General features: G+C 41.1%; 1 protein-coding gene across 3 annotated transcripts in view; it reads right to left on the bottom strand.

Moving 5' to 3' along the window:
* The window catches only part of Pudp (pseudouridine 5'-phosphatase), a 338,048-nt gene that overhangs the window by 158,905 nt on the left and 151,269 nt on the right, over positions 1-27,874 (bottom strand). For 2 of the 3 annotated variants that reach the window (XR_015450776.1, XR_015450777.1), the window contains one exon: positions 1-27,874. This exon is cut by the window's left edge and continues 25,764 nt beyond it; it is cut by the window's right edge. The exons of the other annotated variant lie outside the window; for it this stretch is intronic. The gene's annotated coding sequence lies outside the window, so the exon portion shown is untranslated. 3 annotated transcript variants of the gene reach the window in all.

Here is a 27,874-nt window from a genome sequence, read left to right as displayed (position 1 = left end):
ATCTCGATATATGCAGCCCTCCTTGATGGGACCCTTTGCTTCCTACTATGAGACATAAGATAATTGACATCAGCTTGAAGGGCAATTCCAAAAGGCAAAGAACATTTTAAGACACAGTCCCCAGGTCAATGAATGCTATAGGAGGTCAGATGTTATAGGAAGCCATGAAAAGGAGATAAAGAAATGATCGTGAATTCTCCATAATCAGAAGGTGCAAATGGAAAATTGCCTGTGAGTTTAGAGAAATGGCAACATGCTAAAAACATGTCCTGTGTAGAGATCAAAAAAAAGGATGGCTTTTGAGCAAGTGTCCTGTCCACAGATGACGTGTCCCAGAGTTGGTGAGTGGGCTGGCTGAGAAGCCAAAGGGAAGCCCTGGAGACGCTTGCTGTGACTTGAGGTTTATGAAGGCATTAACAGGAGAGGATGGCATTCACTGGCACTCAGAGAAAAGCAGAGTCCAGGGAGAGAAAGTAGACAGGGAGGTGTCCAGGCAGGGCTCAGAATGTCCAGTGTCACAGGGCTGGAGGAGTTCATCACTAGGACAAGTTCATCACTGCCTGGGGATGGCAGGCTGGATAGGGAGGGCATCAGAAAGCCAGTAATATGCTGCTTTTATCACTGTGGCTTTGTAATAGAACTCGAAATCCAGGATTGTGGTACCGCTAGCTTTGCTCTTGTTGCCCAGGAAGGTCTTAGCTATTCTGGGTCTCTTTTGGCTCCATGTGAATTATAGTATTGTTTTCCTTTTTTGTTTTTCTAGTTTGATGAGGCATGCTGTTGGTATTTTTTGATTGTGATGTCATTAAATCTTTCCAAGTACTACGAAAATCAGTAAGAAGTTTCCTCAAAAAACTAAAAGTAGAAATTCCATTCTAGTTGAAATTCCATTCACTTCAGCTATTCCCCTTCTAGCTATCTTCCCAAAAGATTTAGGCATCATAATACAGAGATGCATGCACACCCATAGTGATAGCAGTGCAACTCACAGTAGTAAATCTTGAAAGTGGCTCATATGTCTATCAATGGATGAATGGAGAAAGAAAATGTGGTATTTGCACACCATGGAGTACTACTCTGCCATAAAGAAGGACACATTTGAGACATTTGTAGGAAAATGGATGCATCATGAGACCATAATTAGATTCTACAGAAACTGAAATGACAAAGGTAAGAAATACCTGATGCCTACAAACAAGTAGGCTGGCCTTTCAATGTAACAAGAGCAAGCATGGGTAGCAGGTTCTACCCTTTCAGTCTTTAGAGTCTTGAAAACCACTGGGTACTGCATAAAGACACTTCAGCCAATGACAGATCACATAGACAATGATGGCCTCATGGGTTTATGTTGCCCAGTGATGATGTAGCCATATTGGTTTGTATGAACACACCATGATGGTAACAGGATGACAGAATTCCCCACTGACAATTTGGAAAAATGCAGATCACAAATCAACCAGAGGGCAGAGCTCAGGAAAATTTCAAATACACATTTTTCAATACTTCTATCCCTGTGGCATAATAGACAGCAACACTTTCCAGGCATTGATGGGTGACAATTTGCTGAGAGGATGATAATCAGGAAACCACACCTGAGGTTTGGATGGAGTCTTTGGGGGAATCCAGTGTCATAAAAGACTAGTTGGCTAAGCAGGAAGCCACTCCCAGACTCCACATCCTGCAGAAGTGCACTGATACAGGATGATCACAGAATACTCATCTAAATCACGTTTTTGTGGTGGCCCAAGGCACTGCCTCAAATTGCATCGTTCTGGCTGATCCAAGGCCTTCAAGAAAACCTAGGTGTGATATCAGGTAGGATGCTGGAAGCCTTTAAAGCTGACCTCATGGGAGCCTAAGACACAGGCTACCTTCCCACTCAAGCAAGGCTAACTTCTTTAATACCTACTATCTAAAATGGTCCTTGGGCTGGCCATTTAGCTCAGTGGTTCCGCTGCCTGCCTCGCAAGCAAAAGGTTCTGAGTTCGACCCCTGGTATTGAAAAAACCCAAAACACAACAACAAAAAAACCAAAATAAAATGGTCCCTGCAAAGACAAAGACCATCAACTGAGCACAAGCAACAAGAACTGCAGGTCTAAGGGTAGTTCTCGAAACTGAAGCCCAAATTTGAATTTCCAGTTTCCGCATCGTCCAAGGAAGAAGGAAAGCATGAGGAATTCAATAGCCCTGGGTGTATAATAAAAGAACATAATTTATTTCTTCATGAGCACCTAATACTGGGCTCTAAGAATAACTTGGTTTTGCACCATGCTTTATGAGAGGCATTAAGCAAAGCCTTTCCTAGCACCTTTATAGGTGACTCAGAAACATTCTCTGAAGGGGATTTTACTACCATCTATCTTCACTAAAATGTGAGAAACAGCACCAGAGAATGTGCCTCTGGAGCCATCTGCCAAAATCGCGGATTCCTGGGCTCCCCCAAGACACACTGGATCAGAATTCCTTGAATCGTGGCCCAGGAATCAGCATTACCACAAGTAATGGGGTAATCCTTGGTGACATTGGATTTCGGGCAACACTGTTTCCTATTCTTCATTCGTAGCCCTGGATAAACTGCTGAATTTCCTGGTGAACAGCAAAGTTCCACTTATGACCACACGTACCCACAGCCGGCGAAACTCACACACTGCAGATCTGGCATCTGAGCCTTTGGGAATATTCTCAGGTGATTTTAATGCCCGGGGTGGTGAGAGAGAATGGGCAATGGAAGTGGTCCTCCAACTTGAGCTTGAATCAGTTTGCCCCAGAAGGCTTGTTAGGCAGAGATTGCTGAATCCACCACCGGAGCTCTGATTTGGAGATGGGGCCTCACTAAGCCATTCAGCCACTCAGACCAGCCTTGAACTTGCAATCCTCCAGCTTCACCTCCCACAGTGCTGGAACTATAGGTGTGTCCCACCATGTTTGCTTCAACATTTGCATTTCTCCCACATTCACAGGTGATACTGATGCAGCTATTCCAAGGACCACACTTTGAAACCACTGCTTTGGACAACTGAAAGGATAAAATATCCCTGGGACTTGCTATGGTCCAAGAAAATTGGTTTTCCCTCCAAATACATCGGTTGAACTCTTAACCCTCAAGGTGAAGGTGATGGAGGTGAGGTGTTTGATTTTACTCTGCTCACCTTCTCCTTACATCCCTATGCTAACTTGCACAGATTTTCTTTTGCTTTTAGTAAGTGCATATCTGGCTACATTTTTAAGATCTATTTTTCCTAATGGAGCTCATGATACAATGTATGGTACACGATGAGCCGCTAAGTTTCTTTTGGATTTTCTTATAAGTGGAGATTTATTTTAGATGTCCGTTCTGGTTTTTCAAGCATTTATCTATTCTATTGTCTTTTAAGTGTTAGCTTCTAATTCAATTTGCATGGAATCAGAGAAATCAGTCTAACATGTCAGTTCTCTGACACTATTCAACATGGTGCTAGCTGCTAATATGCAGTTTTCAGAAATGTTTGGGGTGTGCTTGAAAGCACTGTGAATTCTCCATTAACTGGACTCGTCAAACTCTCAATAATTTTAGTATTTTTTGTCCTGTTTAATCTTTTATTTCTTGAGAGTACTATGTTAAAAATATATATTTTTAAAAGTCCCCTCTTGGCCGGGGATTTAGCTCAGTGGTTTCGCCGCCTGCTGCGCAAGCGCAAGGACCTGAGTTCAATCCCCAGTACCAAAAAAAAAAAAAAAAGTCCCCCTAAATTCTGTTGGTTTTGTGGGGCAGGATTGCTTTGTCTTGTTTTTCCTTTTGCTTTGTGAGGTCATGGGGTCCAACTGGCAAAAGGTCTTGATTATTTCAGAGGTGGTTCCTTTAATCCTAAGTAACGGTTCTTCTTAGTTGAAAATACTGGTATATTTTTATTGATTTTGTCTTTTTATGCCCTTGGGAGATTGTCTTCTCTCTTGATTCCTGTTGGATTGCTTTATACCCATATTACTATTTAAACTTCCTCTGTGGATTCAGAAGCTATATTAACAAAACTTTTAATTTTGACCCTATGGTCTCTCTTGCATATAAGAAGATGATTTTGGTCTGTTTTTTAGGACACTCGTGGACATCCTGTTCTCATCTCTCTTTGACATTGGTACCTGTAATTTAATCTTTTGTCGAGTCTTTTCCTCAATTGGTAGCAGTTAATTAAATTGTCCCATAGGCTTGCTTTTTACTCCTTTTGGCTATTTCTTGCATTACATGCTGGGTTTACATCTCTTCTGGCTCAATTACCATCATCAGCATTTTAGCCAGCACCACTTGAGCTTCTGATTCTTCCTGATTGTTTCAGTCAGCTTTGTGCTACTCCCATGAGATAAACACCTAGAGCAACGAACTCGGTAAGGAGAAAGGGTTCATTTTGGTTCCGAGATCTGCAGAATCAAGAAGCAGATTGAGCGATCCTATTAGGGATTCCCGCAACGGGCAAATCTCATGGAAGAAGCAGGTGGAGAAACAGACACCCGCCAACACAAGTCAGGAAGCGGAGAGATTGAGAGGGGAGTCTCCATAGCTCCTTCAAAGCCACACCCCCAATGACCTCACTTCCTCCTGCTAGGCTCCACCTCTTAAAGGTCCACGGCACCTTCCCTTTGCACCACTTTTTACCTGGAACTTTGGGAGACATTACCCATATTTAAACCAAGCAGCGTTCACTCAGGATGTTTATTCCACTGTGAACCAATTATGCCTTCTTCATTTTGTCTTTACACTTCCATTTATTATGTCCATGTGTTTCAAGCTAAGAAAAGCCCTAGAGAAGGATAAACTATTTCAACTCCAAGTTGTTGGGTTTTTTTCTGGGAATACCTCCCACTTCCACGTTAGAGAAAATAGGATGTAAAAATAAGCCAAAAGGAGAAGAAAATACTTACTGTGCTCATAATCGCATTACTCAAAGTTGCCATCCATAGTTTTATATAAATCATTCCTGATCAGTTCTCTGCTTACTCTGCAAATCTACTTCACAAAATATGTTTCAAATACTACCTTTTACTTTTAACATCATAAACACCTTTCCATGCCCAGTAAATCATTCCCGTGTCATAATTTATTACATGAATGGCTCACAATTAATTTTGTCAATCTACTATGTTTGGGCATATAAATTGTTTCCCATCCTTCATTTCTATAAGTAATACTCCGGCAAAAATTCTTTCATCTATATTTTTTTCAACCAACCATGAGTAATTTTTTAAAGTGAAATTCCTAGAAATGGCATCAGTCCTGAGTGAACAGGATCAATATATTTATATATTGCTTAGATTATTAGTGGCTTACCCTTTTTATCCTGGGACTCATGATCTGCTGCTATGTGTGTGATTTGAATTTAAGAATCTAGCATTTATCTCCATTAATTAACATATATTTAATATGTATTATATTTTCTGTGCACAACACTTACCAAATTATGGAAAAGCTCTTCAGAAACTCAAAAAATTTTTATAAAGGAAACATTATTTTTAATGTTTTGTATATTTCAATAGCTTTTTTTGGGGGGGGGGACCTTTCAGTCTTATTTTTTTTTACCATAATCTGAGCAAAGAAAGGATAAGCTTTTTACAAGTGTGTCAACAGATTGGTGAGACAATTCTATTCAAAACCATAAAAGAGTAATTTTTCTAATTTTCAAAAGCACATTCGTTCCCATCCCACACACCATACTCCTTCTCCTAAAACTTTCTCAAAAATATTTCGCCACCAAAAAACATCCTATTACAAAATTATTTCAAGTTTAAATCACTACAGCAACCAGGAAATTCCAGACCTACAGAACATCACTCAGACCTGAAGGGGAAATGAAACATTCTCAAAAAGTGACAGCCAGCCTTCATGCCAAATTCTCTCACCTGGAAGCCTAAAAGCATTCCTAGTGATATCAGCTTTATTTCCTCCTCGATTTCCAACTTGCACACAAAGTGAAGTGTTTTCAGATATTTCTCAAGATTTTGTTCCCCACAGGCAAAGTACTAAATGTGGTAAGAATGCAAAGTTCCTTCCATGCAAGACACGGAGCGAGAAAGGGCCAACAAGTTGAAAGTGTGTTAAAAGAAAAAGAGGCTGGGTGTGCTCTTTCATCAGCCTTAGCTCTCAAAGCCTGCAACATGCATTCAGGAGTCTCACCCAAACCCTTGACAGTGGCAAAATAGCAGCACTGGGGAACTACTTCCCTTCCTTTTGGGGACGCAGTCTGCAGAAGAGCTCCATGTTTTGACAGCGACACTCTGGAGTCTCTCCAGAGCTAGAGAAGCTCCTGCACGTTTTATTTTTAGTTGCATCCCCAAATTGGTTTAGGTGCACCTTCCAGTTTATTCTGAGAGTGCAGCATAGCCCTGTGGAGACAGCACTCACCACCTGTAAATAGGAGCACTGGATCCGGAGCATGCTTCAAGGGGCTCCGAGGGGAAGGTGTTTGTCTATGCGTCTCCTATGACCTTCCCTTCATTCTCTCCTTGGCAGAGCCTGCTGGTCAGAGGCTTGTGGAAGATCCTGGCTTAGCACCATGGAGTGTGTAGTGTGTGCTTCCTCTTGCTGAGGATCACAGTGGATACCAGACCACCCGTCCCTGGGCAGGGAAGAGATCAGCATTCAAAACTGCAAGTGCAGTTTCCACCAAGAACAAGCAGCTTTGCTGGCACCATAAAAAATCCGATATTGGAGCCATTGTAAGTGGAGGAACACGTGCCTAGGGATGGACCAAAAGTACATGCTCGGATTTTATGTAAAAGCAATATGACCTGCTTCTCTACTTTGTACTCTCAGACATAAAGTGAACTAGCCAGGCACAGCTACACAGGCCTGTAATTCCTGTACTCTGGAAGAATGAGGCAGGAGGATCTCAAATTCCAGCCCAGCCTGGGCAACTCAGGGATTTAGGAGAACCTGTCCCAAAATAATGAAATAAAATAAAGTAAGCCCGGGATTTAGCTCAGTGGTTCTGCTGCCTGCCTCGCAACCGCAAGGTCCCAAGTTTGATCCCCAGGTACCAAGAAAAAATAATAAATAAATAAATAAAATAAAGTAAAATAAAATAGATGAATTACAATAAAATAAAAAGGCTGGGGATGTAGCTCAGTGAAAAGACCCTTGATTCAGTTCTCAATACAGATACAACGTGAAATGCCCGCCATTATTTGCTTACAACCTACTGGTAACCCATTTTTTTCCATTTCAATCTAGAACTAATTATCTGCTCAAAAATCGTGAACATACCACTAAACACACAGAGTCGGATTTTTTACAGCACATTAGTATTCGTTTTCTGTGTATGGGTCCTAGGCTTCCAGTGTTGTTTTTATTTTAAATATGTTGCTCAAACAAACTCCTTTCAGTTCTATGGAGATTCTATTTTCAGCTAGCAGAGTGAATTACCCTTTATATTTCCTCAGTGCCATTTCTAAATGGTTCTTTTGGAAGGACAGCTTCGAAGCGCCGGCTTCGCATTTCTTCCCACAGACATTGGTATAAAACTAGCCTCTGTGTGTCCAACTCTACAAAAATACATGTTTGTTTCTAGTCATCATATAAAACAGAGCAATTATGTATTTTCACTGCTATTTTGTTTTCAAAATTTTCAGCGTTTTAAAGTAATGTGTAGGTATTTCTCCTTAGGTACAAAAGCTTTTTGATGAATTGATGAATGAAGGCCAGTCACTCCCTTTTCCTCACATATACAGCAGTTAAAGGGGTTAGATTATCTGGTCCCCCTCAGCTGGCCTTGGAGGAAGGAGAGGAAGAGAAAGGAAGGAAGGACAGAGAGTAGGAAGAAACAGAGATGGAGGGTCTAGAAGCAGACGCAAATGCAGTCGCTCTCCTGCATCCAAGGAGAGAATTGCTTCCTAGACCCCCAACCCCTTTGATGCCAAAAGTCATGGATCCCAAGTCTTCGGTGCTCTTTTCATAGGAGCGACCCACATAGTCCTGTATACTTTAAATCATGTCCAGACGACTTGGGAAACCTAATGCAATGGAAATCCACGTAAGTAGCTCTTACTCTGTATTCTTTAGGGGGAAATGACAAGGAAAAAGATTTGCATATGTTTAGTACAAATGCAACTACCATAGGCCTAGCAACCCTGGACACGCCAGCGACAATGTAAGAATTTTTTTTCAAATATTTTCATTACCTCGTGAGTTCAAGCCAAGGATGCAGAACCTGAAGATACAGAGGGCTGGCTTCATGTCTGCAACCTGCATTTGACCAAGAACTATGTTTTATGTACAATCCTCTTCTCAGGTCTGTCCACTGGTCTTGTCTACTCAGTAAGTCTCAAAACCCTTAAAGTTGGCACTACTTTTTAAATATTTTACTAGCCATTATCTTAAAAAACAAACCCTAAAACTAGGAATTCCACTTGATCCAGCTAGTCCCCTTCTACGTGTCTTCCCCAAAGAGCTAAAGACATCATATGATAGTGATCCTTCAGGTTTATAGCAGCACAATTCATACTAGCTAAATTCTGGAAGAGGCCTGTGTGTCCATCAGCATGAATGGATAAGAAAATGTATACAGCATGGAGTACTACTGTGCCGTAGAGAAGGACGAGCTTGGATCATTGGTAGAAAAATGGATGGTCTCTTGGCCCCCTTCCCTTTTCTCAAAGATCTGTCTCCCTGTTTCCTGTTATCTTTCTTCTTCCTCTCTTTTTTTATAATTTGGATTTCTCATGTATGAGAAGCCATGTGATATTTCACCTTGTCTGACTGACTGATTTCACTTAACACTATGGTCTCAAGGTGCATCTGATTCAAACACTCTGTCTTTGGCAGCACATGTTACACAATTCCTGCTCTTGCTGTATCAATACGAGGTTTTATTTATGAGTAAGAAACTTACATTAGAATATTGACAGTAGAACTAGGGCAGCGGATATGGTTGTCATTTTACAGAGCAGAGAATGGTAGCTCAGGAACGTCAAGTATCTTAGCCAAGGCCATCCAGCTAATGCTAACATTTTAACTCATTTTATCTTAAAAACAGAGAGCCACTAGCTGCATTGTTAGTTTTGTCTTGGACATGCTTTCTTCCAATTCAGCAAAGTATGAGAGAGCGAGAGCGAGAGAGAGAGAGAGAGAGAGAGAGAGCAAGAGAGAGAGAGAGAGAATAACCCTAGGCATTGGATGAGCCAATGTAGAGCTTATCTCACCCAGGTAAGTGGTACTGCCTATGTCTGGTATATACTGTGTCCATCCTCTCCAAACTATGCACTCCATCTTTTCCTTCCTCTTCTTTTCCATCCCCAAGTTTCGCTGTAACTATGCATATTCATTGGAGCTAATCTACATAACAAAATGAAATCAATAAATGGGTTAACTGTCTAGCTTTTTAAGTTTGCTAAGACAGGCAGTCTCAGCATGTTTCCCTCAGCCTTTTACCTTTTTTTTACTCCTTTGGCCTTTGTTCCTTTTGTGAGTGAAGATGTGATGCCTGTAAGTACAGCAGCCGTCATATGACCATGACGCCAACAGCCACATTCCTGGTAAAGATTGTGGAGTTGGCAGTCAACAAAAGCTTGAGCCATTGTTGCCATCTGGTGACTTGCTGAATTAATCCTGAAAATTCACAAAAATTTTCATGTACTTAGCACTGTTTCAGTTTGATATTGACACCTTTCATTCCTGAAAGTTTATGTGGAACAGGCTGTAATGAATGTGAGTCCACGTGAAGGGTTAGCTTTAATGCTCTCCCTTGATTTCATGCAATACTAATTGAATAAGGTTGATAACATAAAACTTCAATTAAGAAAATGATTATTGCAAAGCTTGTAGAGCTTTTCAAGGAAAAAAAATAAGAAACAATACAACAGCCAGTAAGTTTGTCCTTTTGACTTTGATCTTCAATTTAAAACTTCATGCATCTTGTAGATGGATACATTTGAATATGTCAACGTGTTGGAAATTAAGTCTTGGAAAATGTGAGGAATCGTTGGAAGACAAAATTCTCCAAATAGAAAATAGGGCCGTTGTACGGTGGAATAAAACTTGTGGATTTGTAATTCTTATTAATTCACAAGCTACCACGTGGTGACTTCAGCGTTTCATGGGTCATGCCTTTGTAATTATCATTTAAATGAGTGGTGAAGTGTGAGTGGATACAAAACAGAATTTAATAACCATCCTCTTAAAGAACGCTTGCAGAGAGTCACCATTGCAATGATAAGAAGTCACCCTTGTGTCGTGACCTCTCTGAGTCACCACAGAAATCTCACTACACAAAGAAAGGCCCAGGAGGACAGAAAGAGGGGATGTGATGATCAGAACCTGGTGGGTAGCTGGATGTCACTGCACGAATAGTGGAAAGTAACAGCATCCCCTGGTTTGGCTTATGCATTGAGAACAATTCAGCCGTAGAGAAAAAAACCCACATTCCTGCAGCTAAGAAACGTGCCTTCCCACCTCTAACCAACATCAAATCTAAACCTTTCCTCTATAACATTTGCTGCTTTTTAATAAGGCTAAAAAGAACATCTTCAGGATACACGATGTTCAAGATAATAGCTTCAACTCTTTTTTTTTAACCTAAAGAATAATTTATTTTAAAGAAGGCATCAAAATACAGAAAAGAACAAGACAAAAATGGGATAAAATGAGTAGGTAAAGTTATGGTAACATTAAATTATAATATATCATACAATGGAAACCAGACTAAATGTTTCAGTTAAAAGTAAAAAGATAAAAATGGATATTAAAATAAATATCAAAAACTAAAATGAAATAAATAAAATAGAAGTTGGCAAGGATAATTAGAAGAAAACAGTCATAGAGACATGAAAGAATGAAGTGTAATCATTAAGGAAAAAGGGGGCAAATCAAACTTTCAGCATTATCGGTATGAACTGTAGAAATCTGAACCTGGGAATTCTCTTAGTTGTGTCTGAAGAAAGCCTTCTGCTAAGTGTTTATTAGCACATGTTTGTAGTGCAGAATGATTTGAATCATGGTGGGGAGTTGGTACGTGCACATAGCACTTCTCAGTTCTTACTTCCCCTTCCTCCTCTCTGCATTCCTCCCTCCCTCTCTTGGAGCCTTTCTCATTTGGAAAAGAGCTATTATTAATCCAGTTGCTACAATAAATAGTGTAGGCTGGGGGTTTAAAAACAACATAAACATATTGCTCACAGTCCTGGAGGCTGAAGTCCAAGGTCCAGGCATGACAGAGCCTGTGTCTGGTGAGGGCTGCTTCCTGGGTTATAGATGGCAGCTTCTCACTGTGCCCTTACATGGCAGAAAGGGTAGGGAACACACTGTGGTCTTGCTTGACCCTTGTGATCTCGGCACCTCCCAGAGCCCCCACCTTCTGACACCACCAACTTGGAGGTGAGTGTTCAACATAAGAATCTGGGGGACACACATTCCCATCCATTGCATGGGTCACGGGGCTGGTGTATCACTGGGATTAGTCAGCTTGGGCAGCCATATGCAATCCCACAGCCTGGGCAATGGATGGTCACTATGCAGACTTTGGTGGCTCCCAGTCCTGGAGGGTAGAAGTCAAAAGTCAAGGAGTGGCTGATCCTTTGTCTGCTGAGGGCTGCTTCCTGGTTCATAGATGGCACCTTCTCCCTGTCCTCACATGGTGGAAAGGACAGAGGGCTGTCTGTGGCTTCTTTTGTAAGTACACAGATCTCATCCATGAGGCTTCACTCTCATGACCTCTGCACCTCCCAAGCCCAGAGTCCTGACACGAGGACTTCTCCCCAGGAGGTTCTCATGTAGCACACAACACCCTTTTCTCAGACAGGGCTGCGTTTTCAATGGGAGGAAGTGCTTTTCTGAGCATGCCATCAGACAGCATCTTTGAACAAATTCTGCCCCCTCAGCCTTCTGCAAACATTTAGACAGGAGTTGGCCATGGAAGGAGGGGCTCTAAAAATATAACTGAATAAACACCCAATACTGCACACAAAGGAAGCAAGAACTATGGACACACACAAAGGGGAACAGTGAAACTTAAAATTACAGGTCTGAGACACGAGATCATTTCTTGGAAGGCTCTGTTCTCCTTTTCTTTTAATGATTCTAATTCCGCGAAAACTGAAGGCAACACAAAGCCTTTGAAAGGCAGAAAGGAGGCGGCTCAGCACTAATTCAGTTTAATTAATGCCATCCGGTTCCTCTGTCTCCAAACCCTTGCTGAAAATGCAAGGTAGCTATGCATGTCCTTCCTTCTCTGCCCCCTCTTCTTGCACAAAACCTTTTTATCTCAGATTTCGAGCTACCAAAAGCAGAACCCTAAATTATTCCGGCAGCTTTTCTGTGCTTCTTAGAGAATGAGCAAACTCTTTACTGCTAACTCTTGAGGAAGTAAAGATGCCTGCCTTGGGTTTGCTTGGGACAAGTTAGATTTTCCAATAACATCCCTAAAATAATACCTAGTAATCAGCAGCAGGCTTTTCTTTTTTTCTACAAGTGCTCTTAGGAGCAACCTCTAAAAGATACAAAGAAAATGAGTTCTTTTAAAAAAAACTTGACATATAATAATTGCACATAGTTATGGAGTACAGGGTGTTACTGCAATCCACAATGGTATTCAAAAATATAATGAACGCTTAAATTTAAAAAATTATAATAAGAGACATATTTCCACGAATCCCCCTCAAAATACTCCTTTTGAAAACACACATCCCATTGTTCTTGGCACTTTCTGAACAGTTTTAGAAGTCTTCTTTCCTGAATTGATGTCCTGAATTGATTCAAAATGCTACCTTTCATGGTCATTTTGACTTTGGGAATGAGTCAGAGGTCACACAGTGCCAGGTCCAGAGAATAAGATAGATGAGGACACACTGTCATGTTTTCACAAGGCTGCCTTTCCATTGGACGACACTCGGCAGCAGCATCCACTGTATTTCATCGAAAAGACATTCAAGAAAGACTTCCAAAGCTGCTTCAGAAAGTGCCAAGAACAATGGGGTAAGTGTGTTTGATGCAAGGAGAGAGGTTTGGGGAGGGATTTATGGCAATGTGTCTTTTATTGTAATAAAATGTTTTGTATTGAAGTACTCACCATATATTTTGATCCCGGCTCATATATAATGATCAGGGTGTTGGGAATATTAAAGATCTTCTGTTAAAGATCTAGCTGTTTTGAATATACAATAAGCTGTGGTTAATTATAGCGACCATGCTGTGCTGTAGACACTAGGACTTTTTCCTGCTCTATGTACTACAACCCTGCAGCCATTAACCATTCTTTCTATGGGGAGGCATCATAGAGAAGCTATCATGGGGACCTAGCCTGAAATACCATACATGGGAAGCTTAGAGTTTTCTGCTGTAAGGTTGGATGGCTCATGGACAATAGACCTCGATGGCTCCCAGTCCTAGAGGCTGAAGTCCAAGGACAAGGTTTGTCTGGTGGGGGCTGCTTTTTGGGTCATAGATGGCATCTTCTTCCTGTGTCCTCACATGGTGGGAGGGGCAACGAGCTCTCTGGGGTCACTTTGATGTGGCCACTGAATCTGTCCATGAGACTCCATCCTCAGAACCTCCTAACACTATCTCCTTTGGGAGTCAGGATTTTATGGATTTGGGGGGAGACAAACAGTCTACAGCAGAAACTCTGAAGATTTATATCAGGGGTCTCATGCAAAGCACCTACTTTATCTGTATTGGATCTTACGTGAGTCCTATGTGGATCTTTCATGCGAGTAATCTATAGATGTTTTCTCCATAAAGCTGAGGGGTTAAGATAATGTGAGAAGGAAGCTCAGGGCCCAGGACAAAGACCTACCCCCATCCAGCACATCCCCACCCTAGCAGAGGAGGACATACCTGCAAAAGGGACATGGGAGGAACAGCCAGGGGGGAAGGATTAGAGAGAAGAGAAATGTGTTGTAGGAATCAGAAACAGATTCCTTGGTAAGGTGCCCACAGAGCCATGCTGGTGTGAAATCCCCTAAGAACAAAGCTTTTAAAAAAACAGATCCATTGTAATGAGTGCTACAACTACAAGTGACCTTGTTAATTCTTTGGGTGGGGTGAGACAGCCTGAAGCAAGGTGGCAAATGGGCTAGGAATGAACAAAGTCAGCAAACAGACACAGCAAGCAGAGGCCACTGTGTTGAGAAGTTTGTTGTTAACACAAGGGGAGATAAGGACATGAACATTTGCGCTTCTAATATCTTTAAAAGCAAAAGTACCTAATACTAAGGGAATAATTAGGTAGATTTGTTATATACTGCAGGATGGAAGTGTATAGAGCCAATAAAATAATTGCACTTGCTATTTCTGCTTCTGTCCCTAATTGCTACCAAGCCGGTCGGTGTAAATCAGAAAATTTAAAGGAGGCAATTCTCTGGTGGAAGCGGAATCTGGAAGCAAATTTCCAGAGGAGAAAGATTTCATGAAGGCTTGGACCTGTGCACAGGATCCAGCCCATATGCAGGCTGCAGTGCCTGCAAGACACAAGCCCACGATAAAAAATATATAATAAAATACTACTACTAATAATACTAAGATGGATCCTTTCCCTTAACCATGCTTTCCTGCTCTTGCTGTAGTCTCAGCAGCTGCGAGTAGATGAAAATCACTCTCACTGTTTAAAAAAATAACTCTTTAATATTTGAAATGCTAACTTAAAGACATTTAACTCCTCTACTGCTTTATGCCCAAAGATATGAAATGAGTAAAAATTAATTTGTCCCTTATCTCCAGAAGTGCTTTATGCAAAGAGCTTCGGCTTTGATTCAGTAGGTGTTCATAAATAGATGCAGCATGTATGGAAACTCTCTAGAGGCAAACGTCCAGAGCCCCGTCTGCCTTTGGTTTGGGACTCTCTGCCTCTGCTTATTCCGTTAGGGTGTCAGGACGGCAGTCCTGAAGCAGAGCTTTCCATCCAGGTGGATGTGGCTTCCTAGGGAAGGAGCAAATGCAGGCTCACCAGCGCTCCATCATCTGTAACACGCAAGCCCCAGTGAGATGACAGATTCTTCTTGTGGAGAGGACCTTTCCAGCGGGACTGAACCTGTCAGGTGTGCGTTCCTGGTGTTCCTAATTGGGCAGGTGGGGCAGGTGGATCTCCCCTTTCGTAGCATGTTTTTGGGAGTGCATGTCTCCTGCCTTGCCCTGGCTAAACCCCTGCCTTTTCGTTGGTGCAGGGCCCAGTATCTGCAGTATCTGCTGGGCTGAGTATTTGCTGGGCTGGAAGGATACCAGTGACGGCCAAAGTGAGCAAGGTGTTTCAGGTCCACAGCCCCGGGAGTCCTGACAATTGAAGAACCACCTCCACACAGCAACTTCTTTCCTTCTTTTTTTTCTTTTTGCAATACCAACCCTGCTGAAGCCAAGAGGTATAAAGGTGAATGCGAAACCTTTACGCGAATGTCACATTTGACTTTTAAATTCCGAAGCACAATTATCCTTTATGTCCCAGAAAACTGGTGATAACTTAAAAAAGCAGATAATGGAGAAGAACTCTGGTGGACCAATTAAATGTATGCTAAAAATTATCTTTCTACAAACTTGCTCTCGACTCTGGTTCTTTTGATTTATGCAAACCATGACTTTTCATCTCTGGCTTCCATCCTTCATTTTAAGACATCTGGGGGAAGCTTTCACTTAACATGGAGAGAATCTGATTTCTTTTCTACCTAGACAAGATAGACTTTTATCTTTCTCAACAGTCTTGAAAACATGTGGGTGTGGACGGAGGAGAAATGGGCTACTCTCTGTGAGTGATTTCCTTGAGGAAGTCACAAAAGCTGTAGCATTGGATAAAATAATCAATCATTTTAATATGAGTTTCCCCACACTTAAAAAAAAAAAGACGTACTGAGCTTTGCAACTTGGGAATGCTGTTCTGCAACAAAAATGCAAGAATTCTAGGTAGCTGTTAAAGAGAGCATCATCGGGCAAGCATCTTTTCAACAGTCAGAGATTTGCTTGTACTCATTTCTGTCTGGTGTCATAATTAGTGCTGTTGGCTTTATTCCCTCTCCTTAGCTGTGTTCTCTGATATCAAGACATAAAGGGAGGCTTAAGGGCTCTGGCCAGTCCTGAAGCTCTTAGCCTTTCACCTTTCACCTTTCACCTCCTTTCCTGAATGCAGGGAGCTGTCAAGGTCTTTGCACAGGATGGATATGATGGAGCTCTTTCCAGGTCTGTACGAACACTTCAAGACCGTCATATGTGTTTCTCAATTATGCCACTGCCTACACATCTCCAGATAAGCCTAGGCACTCGTGCTTCTAAAATATTTAATAGAACAATAGAAAATTTCCTCCTTTGCCAATTAACATTTCTGCAGCTCCTTTAATATCTGAAATATGCTAAAGGTCTCTTACATCCTGGCAAATATTCAGTTCACCCTGGGAGCTGTGACATACAAGATATGTTTTCCTCGGAGGTGAAATCATTTCATTTATCATCCCAGATTATTTTCCAATTTGAATTTCTGTTGTTACAGTGAATTTAAGGAAAACGCTACCCAAATACTTCATCTAGTATAAGGTGTGGAAAGAGCAAGAAACACTTACCCTAAATAGAAGACATGGAAGCAAATGGACCAGGAATAGAATCTTGACATTCTGGCAAACGACCATTTTATTAGCTCAGGAAATATCCAGTGAGTGTCCAAAACTCGAGAGGATGATGATGTTGGCATTTTAACCAGTAGACAGCAACTACTTTTTAGCATCTGAGTTCTCGGCCCTCTTAAATGCTCGAACATTTTCAACACTTCACAAAGCAATGAACACACAGCCACTTGAGGCGACTGTGAATATTTTATTCTCCCTCAATAAAACAGTTAAACACATCCATTCTTTGCTGTTCAGGGGTTCTGAACCTAAGGCTATGGCCACACAATTTAACATGAACAGAGTTAGAAAAAAATTGGAAAAGAATAAAAGGACAAATTTCACTCCTGGGAAGAGGTCATTTTTGTAAAGTGTACACAATGATTAAATTCTATGATACAGCTGCCCTTGTGAAAGTTCTACTTCTTTCCTCTGATTAAGTGACTACAACAGTGACAGAGCCCAGCACAGGCTGGACTCAGGATTACTCAGTTTCCTGTTGCTGGGACACAACACCTGACACCCACAATTTCAAGGAGGGAGGTTCATCTGGCTCAGGGTTTCGGAGGGTTCAGTCCCTGCAAAGCGAGATCACCTTTGCAGAAGGAGATAGTGGAGGAAAACTGCTTAGTTCAGCAGGAGAACAGTTCCAGAAAGAAAGGTGTGAGGGTTCAGACAGAAACCCCCAGGTCAGGCCTCCTCCAGGGACCCACACAAACACACCCGTGCATGTGCTTTAATCTCATGGTGGACTCCCACGCCAATTAAGAGGAAACAATTAAGCATATACACCACGGCTCAGAGTTGTCCATGTGGGGCATGCGGATTTTAGTTCTAGAATCGTGACCCTGAGCTGTCGGCCCTGCCTGAAATACTTGGGGATTTTGTATGAGCATTTCCTATTGCCCAAATACCAATTCTGCCAATCCTATCTTTTTTCCTTTCTCAAGTGTGTCAAATTAGTTTGTCCACAGTATTTCGGCAGTGCCTTACCCACTCCTGGGTTTTTCTTTAACTCCAGAATTGAAAAGGAAATGAGATGCACAGTGCCTGCTCTGGCCTGTCAAATGTGCTGAGCTAAGAGAGGAAAGCAGATGGTGGCCACCAGGCTTTGGGATGAGGTTGAGAAGAGGACTCTTGTTTTGCAAAGCAGGAAATTGAGCTGCAGAGGTTCTGCTGTGCTCAATTTTCAGCAGGTCGTCTTCTCCATGCCCAGGAAGCAACCATCTGTGAGGGACATTTCTATGAGAGAGGGACCCTGGGGACATCCAGCATCTGTGGGATCACGGTGCCCATATTGTATCCCACTTGTGTACCCTGAAAAGGATGCCCGTGATGCATACACAGTAAAATACTTGCACAATTGCTTGTTATATGAGAAACACAGTGTATGGGGTGACGGTGCACTGCTCGTGCATGCTACAGGGTCTAGAAACACCCTGACCCAACATGGCATTATAGCAGGCTGAAAATTTCTAGGATGGACTCAGAAGAAGTCTGGGCTTTATAAGGAGGCCAGGCATTCCAGCTTACACAGACACTTGTTATATACATGTTCCCCCATCTTTAGCATTAAAAAGGAATGTACTGATACTGTGTATGCCTTAAAATCTATTTGTATTGATCATTTTTTATGCTGTAGCAACTAGGAAACAGGAATTAAAAAGCAGGCAAGGAATACAAAGCAACAATTAATGAAGGAACTGTAAATGGTTAAGACATACAAGGAGATGAAAGAATACATATTCAAAGGATGAACTGACTCTTTTTTTAACCCATGGAAATTGCAAGAGTGTTTTTAAGAAGGTTACCAAGAATTTCTATGACAGCTCTGGTATGGGAGATTTTTATATATGATAAGGAAAAGAATAAATTGTCAAAATTGCAAATTTAGAAACATAAAAATCTTACAACTCGCACACATTCTTGGAATCAAAATTCCATCTGTGGGGATTTATGCTAAGAAGATAAACATGGGTATAAAGCAATGAATTGACTCCAAGTATGAATCTGTGGCACTGGAGGGCTGAATGTCCCATATAGGACAATTGACAGGAGCTGCAAAATATGCAACATTTATCTGCAGAATGACACGGACCAACAACATTGGCGTTGAAGAACATCGTGAATCGGACAGACAGATGTGAACAATATATATTTAAAAGTTTCACAAAGTGATGTTTACATAAGGATTTGATCTTGAGGCAATAATTCTTCATATCTTTTTATACGTAATGGAGTTTAGAAGATGAGACAATGAAATGAAAAAGTGAATTATTCCAGGGGTGGGAACTGAGGTTGGTCTTCAGAGTCTATTTTATGTGATCTTGAAAACTGCAGGAGGGGGAAAGTAAGAACTACTACACATGGTGGATGAGAAGCAATGGATACATTTTATCTGTAAAGTGGAACTCAGAGTTATTTTTTTGGTGTTGTTAAATTCTTTTATTGGCACATTTTAAGTATACAACACAATTACATTTCTCATTGGGAATTGTACCTTTACATAATGCATCTTGGTTCTTATTTTTTCCCCATTCCTAGCCCACCCTTCCCTATTTACAAAGACTTTATTTCCATTTTTTCCATTTCTCATCATTTTTCCTTTCCCTTCTTTCCTTTCCCCTGCCCCTCCCACTAGCCCTAGCCCTTTGGACCTTTTCTTCCTATTTTGCATTATCGATTACTCATTCTAATCATTGGTACATTTTAGGTATACAATATAATGACATTCATCATTGGAAATTTGCACCTTTACATAGTCTCTCTTGGTTCTTATTTTTCACCTTTCCCCAGCCCTCCCTTCAACCCCTCCATTCCTCCCTATTTACAAAGATTTTGTTCCTATTTTTCCATTTGCTCACATTAATCCCATTCCCTTCTATCCTTTCCCCTAGCCCTCCCACTTCCTTCGCCTTTGCCCCTTCTCTTCCTATTTCACATTACGTATTATACATTTTAGTCCTTATTTACACTTTCAGTTTCTCACACCAGAGAAACTATTTGGTATTTATACATGTGTGTCCTATTTATTTCACTTAAGAGTATCACCTCAATGTGCATCCACTCAGCTATAAATGTCTCTAATTTCTCATTTTTTATGGCTGAGTAGTACTCCATTTTATTTTTAAAAAACCACATTTTCTTTATCCAGTCTCCAGTGGATGGGCATTTGGGCTGTTTCCAAGTTTTAGCTATTACAAACGGTGCTGCTATGAACATGGGCGCACATATATCACTGTGGTATGATTCTTTTAATTCTTTGGGGAAGATCCCCAGCAGTGGAATAGCGGGGTCAAATGGGACTTCCAGTCCTAGTACTTTGAGGTATCTCCATACTGATTTCCACAGTGGTTGCATCAGTCTACACTCCCATCAGCAGTGGAGCAGGATTCCTCTTTCCCCACAGCCCCGCCAGCATTGATTATTGGTTGATTTCATGATAGCAGCCATTCTTTCTGGAGTGAGGTGGAATCTCAGCATTGTTTTCATTTGCATCTCTCGAATGACCAGTGATGTTAAACATTTTTTCATATATTTATTTGCTGTTTCTACTTCTTTGTCTGAGAAATGTCTGTTCATTTCAGATGCCCATTTTTGGATTGGGTCTTTAAATTTGGGAGGTCTGATCTTTTTAAGTTCTTTATAGATTTGAGATAGTAGACCTTTGTCTGAGGAAGAGCAGGTGAAGATTTCCCACATTGTGGGTTGTCTCTTCACACTGCTGGTGGTTTCTCTTGCTGTGTAGAAGCCTTTTAATAAGAAGAGATCCCACTTGTTGATTGTTTGTGCTAGTTCACGGGCAACTGAGGTTTTGTTCATAAAATCTTTTCCTACACTGATGTCTTCAAGGGTTCTACCTAACCTCTGTTCCCACTGGTTCAGAGTTCCTATTTTAATATTTAGATCTTTAATCCATTTTGATTTTAGTTTAGTGCATGGAGAGAGATATAGGTCTAGTTTTAATCTTAGGCAAGTTGAAGTCCAATCTTTCCAGCACCATTTATTAAAGAGGCTATCTTTCCTCCAGTGAGGGTGTTTGGCTCCTTTATGGAAGAGGAGATGGCTGAGTGGGTCTGGCATTGTTTCTGCATCTGCTAATCTGTTCCACTGGTGCTCAGATCTGTTTCTTTGCCAGTACCATGCTGTTTTTATCACAGTAGTTTTGTAGTATAGTTGCAAGTTGGGGATTGTGATATCCCCTGCCATGTCTCTGTTATCCAGAATTGCTTTTGATGTTCTGGGTCTCTTCTTGTTCCAAATGAATTTTTGGATTGTTTTCTCAAGGTCCATGGAGTATGCTGCTGGGATCTCAATTGGAATTGCATTAAATCTATATAGCAGTTTTGGAAGTATGGCCATTTTCACTATATTAATCCTTTCTACCCAGGAGCAGGGGATGTCTGTCCATTTTCTGATATCATCTTCAATCTCTCTTTTCAGAGTGCCATAGTTTTCAGAGAAGAGGTCGTTGATTTCTTTTGTTAGGTTGGTTCCTAGGTATTTGTTTTTTGGATGCTATTGTGAAAGGAATTATTTGCCCTATTTCTCTCTCAGTGAGTCTGTCATTCATGTAGAGGAAAGCTATTGATTTTTGTGTGTTACCCTTGTAACCAGCTACTTGACTGAATTTGGTTATTAAGTCTAGAAGACTTTTGGTGGAGTTCTTGGGGTCTTCTGCATAGAGTATCATGTCATCTGCAAATAATGACAATTTGACTTCTTCATTTCCTATCTTTATTCCTTTTATTTCTTTCTCTTATCTAATTGCCATGGCTAATGTTTCCAGAACTATATTGAACAAGAGTGGTGATAGTGAACATCCTTGTCTTGTTCCTGATTTTAGTGTGAAGGATTTCAGTTTTTGACCATTTAGTATGATATTGGCTGTTGGTTTTTCATAGATGGCTTTTATCAGTTTGAAGTGGCAACCATCTATTCCAATTTTTTGTAGGGTTTTTATCATAAATGCATGCTGGATTTTGTCAAATGCTTTTTCTGCACCTATGGAGATGATCATATGGTTTTTGTCCTTGGCTCTATTGATATAGTGTATTACATTGATTGATTTGTGTATATTGAACCATCCCTGAATCCCTGGGATGAATCCCACTTGATCAGGGTGTATGATCTTCTTGATGATCTTCTGCATTCTGTTGGCCAGTATCTTATTAAGGATTTTTGCATCTATGTTCATTAGTGAGATTGGCCTATGGTTCTCCTTTTCGGTTGGGTCTTTCTCTGCTTTGGAGATCAAGGTGATGCTTGCTTCCAGGAATGAATTTGAGAGTATTACTTCCCTTTTAATTTCATTGAAGAGTTTAAACAGTCGTGGCAGTAGTTCCTCTCTAAATGTCTTGTAGAATTTAGCAGTGAAGCCATCAGGGCCCAGGCTTTTCTTAGTTGATAAGTTTTTAATTATGTTTTCAATTTCATTGGTTGATATTGGGTTGTTCAGAATTTTTAGGTCTTTTTCGTTCAACTTTGGTAATTCATATGTATCTAGGAATCTGTCCATTTCTTCTGTGTTGTCCATCTTATTGGTGTATAGGTTCTGGAAGTAGGTATTGATGATCTTCTGGATTTCTGCTGGGTCTGTTGAAATTTCACCCTTTTCATTCCTAATTGCATGGATGTGGGCCTTTTCTTTCCTTTTTCTGATAAGGTTGGCTAAGGGTTTGTCAATTTTGTTGATTCTTTCAAAGAACCAACTCTTGCTTCATTGATTTTTTTGTATTGTTCTCTTAGTCTCCATTGCATTGATTTCTCCTCTGATCTTTATAATTTCCTCCCTTGTATGAGCTCTGGGGTTGTCCTCCTCTTCTTTTTCTAGAAGCTTGAGGTGCAGCATCAGGTTGTTTAATTGGGGTCACTCTGTTTCCTAATATGCATATTCACTGCTATGAATTTCCCTCATAAGACTGCTTTCTTTGTGTCCCATAGATTCTGATATGTTGTATTGTCATTGTCATTTAATGGAAGGAACTGTCTGATTTCTTCTTTAATTTCCTCTGTGACCTATTGGTTATTCAGAAGTGTGTTGCTCAATTTCCACGTTTATGAAATTTTTCAAGTTTCTTTTGCTATGGATCTCCAATTTCATCTCATTATGGTCTGATAACTTCAGTTCCTTTGCACTTACTTAAACATGTTCTATGTGTGAGTATGTGGTCTATTTTGGAGAATGACCCATGTGCAGCTGAGAAGAATGTGTATTCTGATTTTGTGGGGTGGAAGACTCTGTAAACATCTATTAAGTTCATTTGTTCAAGAGTTTGATTGAGTTCTAGTATTTCATTACTCATTTTTTGTCTAGTTGATCAATCTATTTGTGACAGTGGGGCATTGAGGTCCCCCACTACAATTGTATTAGTGCATATATGACTTTTCATGTCTGTTAGTATTTGTTTTATACAGTTGGGTGCACTAGTGTTTGATCCATAGATATTTATGATTGTCATCTCTTCCTGTTGGATTCTTCCCTTTACAAGGATGTAGTTTCCTTCTTTGTCTCTCTTAATCAGTGTTGGTTTGAAATCCACTTGATGTGCAAAGAGGATAGCTACTCCTGCTTTCTTTTGGGTTCCCGTCACATGGAGTATTGTTTTCCACCCTTTAACTTTCAGTCTATGAGTTCCCTTTTGAATTAAGTGTGTTTCTTGTATGCAGCATATTGTTGGATTTTGACCCTCTCTGCCAGTCTATTTCTTTTGATTGGTGAATTGAGACCATTAACATTGATGGTTATAACTGAAACGTATTGACTTGTCATTGCCATGACTTTTTCTTTTTGTTGAGTTCTCCCCCTTTACATTTAATTTCTTGTCATGCCAGATGGGTTCCTTCTGCTTTGCTTCCTGGGGTTGTGATCCTCAATGTCTGTTCCTAGGATATTGTGTAAAATTCTTTGGAGTGCTGGTTTGGTATTCACGAAGTTCCTAAGGTGCTCTTTGTCATGAAAGTATCTTATTTCTCCATCAATTTTTTTTTTTTTTTGTACTGGGGATCAAACTCGGGTCCTTGTGCTTGTGCAGGAGGTGGCAAAACCACTGAGCTAAATCCCCGGCCCTCTCCATCCATTTTGAAAGATAGTTTTGCAGGGTACATCAATCTGGGTTGGAGGCTGTTTTCTTTTAGGGCTTGGAATATGTCACTCCAAGCTCTTCTTGCCTTGATGGTTTGTGTTGAGAAGTCTGCTGTGATTCTGATGGGCTTTCCTTTGTATGTGATTTGTTTCTTTTCTCTAACTGCTTGTAGAACTTTGGAACCCAGTGTTATTAATCAACATTGTAACCACATAAAATGGGCTTTCAAAATATGATGTCATTTAAACGGAATGGAAACTCAGTTGAAAATCATGGACTGTATCATACTTGGCAGTGGTGAAAGTGAGAGACAGATGCTAAAATATGGGTAGACCTACTTGTTCTTTAAAAAGAGTAACTTCTAACCACGCTATTCTCCTTTGGGCTTTCAAATGACACCGGTTTCCACATCCAGCCTTTTAAAAGGAAAATGGGAAAGGAGGAAAATGGCCACTGTGCAAGGTCCTCTGCCCTCTAGGTCTCTCAGATAGGAGGCTGGATAGAGCAACGTGTATTCTCTCTGCACACAAAAGTGCTATTTTTACACTGAATCAGAAGAGAACCCACCTAAAAATATTCTGTGGTTTGGACAACTGTTTTCAGGCTTCAGAAAAGGACAGTGAAAGGTCTTTCTGAATCACTGTTGGAAGGACTATCTTGTGTACTCTGACATCTCAGTTATCTGAGAATCTCCTCCAAGACTCGAAAGAGAATGGAGACTTGGAGAAGCCAGGATTCTGCCCAGCTACCCCAGAATCAGACATCAGCTCAAGCTACCGTCCTAGAGCCTCCAAGAGTCTTGTGAAAATTACAGATTCTGATTCAGCAGATCTGGGGGTGGGAGGTCTGGGATCTCACATTTCCACTGGGGTCCCCTGTGAAGCCAGGCTTCCTGGGCCCAGACTGTGGCTGTATGCATAAGTTTCAGACTGGGTGAGAGAAAAGAATAATGTTTTCTTGCTCATGCAAACTTTCCATAGTATTGTGTATCATGTGTTCAACTCAGTGCAAGGTTTGTGGGTATATTCCTCCTCTTTTTCATCCCAGAATAGAGACTGAGGAATTCCAACAGAATAGAATGACCTTGACATGGATAAGGCAGGGAAGAAATGGACTCCGTGTTACACTTAGTCGTCACTTGTCTGCCCTGTGTTCAGAGTTTCGCAGAATTTCCTTGCTCCATGTTTCTTTGATATTGAGGTGGTTTGAGTGTGTCCCTCCCAAGTCACATGTGGAAACTTACTAAGCAAAGGGATGGTCCCAGCAGCTGGAGCTGCCATAGTCTGCATCTCCCTTAAAGGTCCATGTTATAAAGGACTGGTCTCCAGCCTGGAGCTCTTGGGCTGTATTGGAACCTCTACAAGTTAGAGTCTACAATGAGGTCCTTCAGTGACTGGGGGCATGCCCTTGAATGCACAGTGAGAATCCAGTGTCTTCCCATTTCCTTTACTTTTGGGCCATGAGTTGAGCAGCCCTGCTCAGTTACTTACTTGTACCATGCTGTGTACCCTCATCACAGACCCAAAAGCAATTGGGTCAACCCATCATGGACTTCAACCTCCAAAGTTATGAGAAAAATCTCTTTCTCTACCTAAGTTGATTATTTCAGATATTTCATAATAATAATGGAAAGCTGAGTATCAGGGACTAGGGGGAGGTGGTTAGGTCATGAGAGGGAAACTCAGAAATGGGATTGGTGATATTCTAAAAGAAGAACTAGAAACTGTTCATCTTTTTTGCTCTTATGCCAGAGGAGGACACCTAGAAGGTGCTGTCTTTGAGGAAGAGACCTTCACTGGACACCAAAAGTGCTAGCACCTTACTCATGGACTTGTAGGTTCCAGAACTGTGAGCACTAAGTATCTGTTGTTTGTAAGTTTCCTAGGCACTGGTATTTTGTTACAATAGCATGAATGCACTAAAGGAGATAGTTTGTAGACAGTTCCTCAGTATAGGTTTGTCTGATGTTTTCTTGATGATCAAGCTGGAGCTATGGGTTTTGGGGAAGAAGACCTCAGAGGAGAGGAGTTTTTTTCATCCCATCCTCTCATGGAGCGCAATCTCCTCATGACTCATCATTGAGGATGCTGACCATGACCACTTGCTAAAGACATTGTTAAATTTCCTTGGTGTTCCTTACTCCTTCTTGGGGGTTGACCATGAGATTTGAAAGCAAAATGATTAATTTCCAAAATATCTGATGTTATATCTATTTCCTGTTTGACTGCATTTTCTCTATTTTCAATTTCTTCCTAACTTTCTTTCTTTCCTTTTCTTTCATGGTGCTGGGGATAGAGCCCAGTGCCTTATGCATACTAGGCAAGAATTCTTCCAGGAAAAAAAAAAGTTAAACATCACATTTGTCATTGAACTTCCCTGCTTAAACCTGGAGAATAGGATAAAATTAATTAGGATAATTAAGATAAAAGGTATCCCCTATTTTGAGCATCTCTAAGGTATAGGAGAATATAACAAATGTTTTATTTACATTCCCCATATCCATTTCACAAGAGCCCTCTAAATACAATATATAAAAGACACACTTTTTTTTATTTTTTATTTTATGCAAATAAAGGAAAAATTATCCCAAGGTCATACTAAAAAGACAGGAAGTAATAACACATGTAAGATGGAAACCAAATTGTTTAGTTGACATTCAAGGTTAACTGCAGTCTCTTAAGTTTGACTCCGGGCACTCTATTAGATGGATTCCCCCTCAAAAAATGGGTAAGTCCATGCCGTGAAGCATGGACATTCACCCCATGCATCAAGAGATTTCTCTGATTACTACACACCCTCCAAGGTTATGTGAATTCTAGCTTTTCCAGTATGCTCTTGTGGACTACTACTACAGCCTATAGTGACTTTTCCTCCTGTATCTAGTACATGTTTGTAACACATATTGGCACTCGGTGATATTCCACACTCTTGATGGTAACCTGTTAAATACAGTTAGTCCACCCAAGCACCAAACTGTGAAGGAGATTCAATACTGGTTCTCTGCTAGGAAATTCCCAGGAAAGCCCTACAGCTTCCAGACTGGGACCACATGCACTGTGTCCTTCTCAGGTCCTGGATTTTGTTCCTCGTGTGCCTGCCTTTTGCCTTTGCACTGAGCTATGTGTGAGGTCAAGACAGCCAACTGCAAAGTTAGAGCCAGCAGACCTCACAACTGTCCTCGTTTCTCCACAGTCTTGCTCACACAGTGTTGACACAGAGGCTCCTCCACTATGACCCAATATAGCCAACATAAGTTCAAAATAGTGGAAATGGAAACTGCATTTAATATACTGGATCAGCTGCATTAACTTTCTGTCACTGTGACCAAATACCTGAGAACAACAGCTCAGTGGAGGAAGGGTTTGTTTCAGTTCGTGGTTTCAGAGCATTAAGCCCATGGGTGTTCATCTCCATTGATCTTAGGCCTGTGGGTCATGACTTGGAAAGGTGCATTCTTGTCCCCAGCTCCTCTCTTCTGTCTCTGCTTCCTGGCTGGTGTGGGTTGAGCAGCTTTCCTCCACCATGCTTTTTCCAAGCATGTCCTCCCATGTTTCTGCCTGGGAACCAGCTGACCACGGACCGACAACGTGAACCAAAGTAAACCTCTCCCCCTTTAGGCTCTGGGTGTGGGGGATTTCATCCCAACGATGGGAAAGCGACTTATATAGTCACCCACATAGATACATCGTGCAGCTCTGAGCAAATCCCTTGCCTCCTCTCCTAACCATAATAGACTTTTCCTGGAAGATCTTTGACTTTGAACTTAGGCAGATATCTCAAGGCTTGACTTTCAAGAAACTCACAGAGTAAACTCAAGGACTAGTATGAGAAAAAACAGACAATTCACTCTTATGGACACCTTCCAGAGAAATGAGACTTTTGGTTTATTAGTTTAAAAGTTAGCTATTTTGGCCTAATGACTTCTTAATATCTCCATGCTCATCTAATAAGGGAGTGAAGATTCATCTCACCTAGGGTGCTCTAAACCACATTTGCTTAGCTCTTATCATGAATTTGCACTGATCAAGACCTTACATGATAAGATCAGGAAAGAGCTCCCCAGAGCAGCCTGACCAGGGCTGGGAACCTGCTCCAAATTCAAACAGATCCCTGGGGCGGGGTGGGAGGGGAAGGACTTCCCTTGAAGAGAAGCACATATTCCACAATTGTCTATATGGGTGTCCTCTGTGCTAATGACCTAACCACTAAGGCCAGGAACATCCCAGCCTTCAAGGAGATCTTTGTATTTAG

This window comes from Heterocephalus glaber, unplaced genomic scaffold (assembly GCF_053883595.1).
Source record: "Heterocephalus glaber isolate CG9 unplaced genomic scaffold, H.glaber_assembly_v1.0 deba00001072, whole genome shotgun sequence".
Taxonomy (NCBI): domain Eukaryota; kingdom Metazoa; phylum Chordata; class Mammalia; order Rodentia; family Bathyergidae; genus Heterocephalus; species Heterocephalus glaber.
This window is presented reverse-complemented; position numbering and strand designations above follow the sequence as displayed.